This window comes from Coptis chinensis, chromosome 9, assembly GCF_015680905.1.
Source record: "Coptis chinensis isolate HL-2020 chromosome 9, ASM1568090v1, whole genome shotgun sequence".
NCBI classification, from domain to species: domain Eukaryota; kingdom Viridiplantae; phylum Streptophyta; class Magnoliopsida; order Ranunculales; family Ranunculaceae; genus Coptis; species Coptis chinensis.
Window position 1 is genome coordinate 29,788,100 of NC_141464.1, and position 4,713 is coordinate 29,792,812.

The window sequence follows — 4,713 nt, forward strand, 5'->3', positions numbered from 1 at the left end:
TTGTGGCAGTAGTAGCAGCAGTAGCAGTAGTAGTAGCAGTAAAAAATTGAATATAATAAGATAAATATAATCATAATGACGATGAGGATAATGATATGTAACAATATATATACAACCAGGCAGCATAGCAAACATTCAAACCTTTTGTATCTCTTTTTAGAACCACATGGGCAAAGTGCATTCCTACTTATTTGCCCACTCTTTGCTAAATTAGACCTAGCAAGATCCATTGGTGTCGAACCCATCAGCTTTTGTATCTACATGATACCATAATACTAATCATATTTTGCACCTTGACATGTTCTCAGTAAATAAGATTAAGTGGATCAAGTGTTTGAACTCAGATTTTACTCCTAATAACTCAAAAAGGTAACCCCCAAAGCATGAACTTGCCTACATTGGAAATTTTAAGCTTCTTTTGTCAGACTTTGTCTATCACACTCCTTACATAATCTCCAGTACACACAAAAGTAAATAAGAAGCAGTTGTATTATTGGTAGAAACTCTAATGGAAAAAGCAGGTTCTAGATTCAGTTTAACCAAATGCACCTTAAGGTCAACACCAAGCCTGGAAATTCTTAACATTCCAACATTCTCATCCTAACATATTTTCTAGCTAACAATAACACTACCATCCAATCTGCGCTCCTTATAAATGTACACGAATAACAATCTTATAGATAACCAAATCATTCACCTTGACCTAGAAGGCCAACCAGGTAATACTCTTTTTTACCCCCTCTTACCTATTCGTATTACCAAAAGTAAATATTTTCAAAGGTATTTACCTCAGAAAAACTCGTCGGTATCGATTTCCCTTCAGCCTGCAACTTCTCTATCTTCTTCTGTGCCTCTTTCGCCCACATAAACTTTGACAATGCATTCTCAACATCTTGTATCGTATTGCATCCCCTACACAATCCACCTAATATATGTGAAGGTCTTGCTCCTGCTTATGCATCAAGTCATGTGGGATTTTCAGTCCCCTCATGCAAGTCCTTTTCACCTTCCTATGGTAATGCTAAATGAATTTTCATAAGTAAAACAAATGCTTAAAGAATTTCGATAGTCCACCAAATATAGAGCCATGTAGCATGCTAACATAGCGCTCGGTTAGAGTCAACTTGGATCAAAGATGCTGAATCTCTTCCATCGCCAAAGATAATTTTTTATCTATCTCTGCCAACCGTCCTGGTTCCTCATCTTGTATTCTTGCTTCTTCACCAGCAAACTCCAAAGCATCCTGGAAGTCCTCATCCAGTGGTGGCCATCATCACCACTGCGAGGGAGCATAACCGGTATTATTACCACTTCCAAGAGCACCACTCCTTCTAATGAGAACAATATGAAAAAATCAATAATAACAATCAAAAGACAAACCTGTTTCCTAGATATGATATGAGGATCGACAGTAAAGTGAATTTCATTCATAAGCCTTCCAAGCTTCAGTGATGCTAATGATATATGAATGTTTAGTCTTGGGATTGATGGTGTTCTGCATTTGTTGCAATACTCCCATACCTTCAATTCCCTGCAGCAAAATCTGAAATGAATTAAAAAATATAAAAATAAAAACTAATGTAAAAAAACATCAGAACTGATTAAACACTTGTAATATGTTGTGCTGGGTTACGCTCGCCAAAATAATAGTGCAATTAGCCTAATTGCTTATACATAACTATTTTGTTGCATATATTGCTTGAAGCTGATTATCCCAAAAGAAATTTAGACAGGGAATGGAATAATGGATATATAGGCATATATTTATATATCTTTGATTTTGATTACATCCCGCTTATAAATTCAATTAATAATCTTACCTCGAACTGGAAGCAAAGTTCCAAGGCAGTGTTTTGACAGACCATAGCCATTCACAGCCTTAGAGTTGATTCGATAGTCCAAGAGTCAATTCAATAGTCGATTACAGTTGGAACTATAAGCTAGAAGAGGGTAGAGAGAGGCTTTTGATTTGCTGCTTCCCGATTGCTGCCCGGTATCAGTCGCCAGATAAATTGAAATTGAAGACTTTCATTGTACTATTTTGGTTTATTTTATTGCGGGAGAATTCTCAGGGGTGAATCTCAATTTGAGCCAACAAAAGCAAACTCATTAAATTTACATAGAAGATAGATCTTATTTCTGGCATTGATGATGCATTGTGACGACTCCTTGTAACCTTCTAATATATAAAAGTCGGAGTTACAATTTCTGAGTAAAATAAGAATGGATATAGTCTTACCTTGAAGTGAAGAGCTATCAATGACAGATCGCCATGTTTTGCATACACAGCGGGATTGAAGGATGTCTTTGAATCCAAATATAAACTTTGCAAACTCAGAAAAATCACGCAAGTAAATTTAATGGAAGAGTCGATTTCTCACTCTTACTCTCTGGAAACACTTAATAAATCTGTGGGTGAACTACAGTCCTATTTTCTGATGAGAGGAAGTTTTCGAGCAAAAGTCGGGAATTTTGTTTTGTTTTATGTGTTTTTGTTTTTTCATTGGTTTTAATATGTTGACAACGGCGAATAATTGAAATTGGGAAAAGGAGAATTCTTTTTTTTTTGCCACGAGGTGTCCATATAAAAGAGGTGCTGATTTGGCTTTCTGGGAGCATTCTCAACTATTAATGTTTTTTATTTCGATCAACATATACGTGACCTTTTTTCTTATGTGCCTGATAATCACGGGCCTCTATCTCTACTAGGGGTGGGAATTTGGCCCTAACGACCCTAATCCGGCCCTGACCGACCCGACCTTAAGTCCTATAAAGCCCTCACAACTAAAGCCCTCACAGAGTTTAGGGCCGGGCCGGGCCGGCCCTAATGCCTTCTAGGGCAGGGCTAGGGCTAAGATTCTAAAACATAGGCCCGACCCTAATTCAGCCCTCATTAGCCCGACCCTAACCAAGCCCTAACCGGCCCTGTTTCACACTTTCACTATAAATACACATACCATAATTGTCCAACTCTTTGTTAAATATTTTCAATTAAAATAACATTGTCCTTTGTAATTTATCACTTACACCCAAGGGTACTTCCAATAACTTGTCTTACATAACAAAAACTTGTCAACTTAACAGCCATGAAGAACAATGAACACTAGCCTAATAAAAAATAAGACTTTATTCCTTTGATCATCAAGTCAAAGTCCATAACTTATTATTCTCAATTTCTTTTCTCACTTATTTCTTATAAATTATATTTTTATTCACATCCAAGCCAAGTCTAAAACTAAAGATTTCCTTCCACACCATTAAAGCAAAATACAGAGCAGACATTTGTAACATAAAAACCAAAAAACAACCTTTGTCAGAAAAATGACATTTGTAATCTCAACCTTTCTCCATCACTTGTTCAAAAGCCAATATTTTCATTTCCATATACAAAGCTTGAATCAATTTTAAATTAGAAGAAAGGTAATATTATATTTGTTTGAATCTATTATAGAAATAATTTATGATATTACAAATAGTTTAACAACTTCCATGACCCTTAACCAAAACTATTATGTTTCTTCTTTATATCTATTACTTCTTCCTTTAAAATGATAATATAATTATTTGTCTATGTATTTCAATTTAAAATGTAATTTTAGTGAGGTTTGAGTACAAGGAAGAACAAATTCCGAACTCTCGATGTACTTCAGTTCATTAGATTTTGGATGTGCATTTAAAATTTTTGGACTTATACAGGATTATTACTAGATTGGTTGGACTTTGAGTTTGTAGATTATTGTACATTTTTGTAATATAAATGAGTTTTAAAGCTGATGTAGTAAAAAAAAAGAAAATATATAGGCCCGGCCCTAAAGCCTTTAAAGAGGGCTTAGGGTAGGGTAAGGGCTTGAGGTTTAGACTTGTGACCCGGCCCTAATATTTGAAGAGCTTTAAATGTTTAGGGCCGGGCTAGCCCGACCCGGCCCATTGCCCACCCCTAATCTCTACGCTCCAAATTCTACGGAACCATCAAAGATTGATAGTCTGATCCGAAACAAATTGGAAAAATAGCTAATAGAATCATATATAACAAGTATGCGAACATAAATAACGACGAGGCACATGCACTAGCAAAGTTGGCTATCCAGACTCAGGATGTCAGTCTACTGCCAAAATATATGCTTGATTGTAGTATGGTACTCCTTATGTTTTAATATATACAAGACATGTTTCTAGCGGAAAAAAAAAAAAAAAAAAAAAATTGCGAACCGCGCTACGCCATTGGTTTTTTCAAGTATTTAAACCCGTTGCCTCTAACATCTTTAAAAAACAATATAAAAACATTAGGAGGAGTTTATTATAATTTCAGTGACGTGAAAGAGATTTTCTAATTATTTTAAATAATATGTAAACTAATTCTAATTTCAGGGAGGTGAGAGAGTTTTTGTAAATTACTTAAAACAGAGGGAGCTGATTAGAATAATTGAGGAAGGTGTTTCTAAACAAAGATTTAGGCCCAAACACTTAAATTGACCAATAATTTCGGTTTTAGGCATGGTTGACCAATACGTACGATTTTAGGACAAAAACGGGCTAACATCACCATCTATTATTAATAATTTTGCTATAAAGACATTTTCGAGCTGACGTCAGCAAATTATTTTTTATTAATACCAATTATGACCTTCTCTGATATACATGCAAACACCACTATGCATGTATGATATGAATTGTATGTGTATATCAACATGTACACACCATTATGTATGTGTA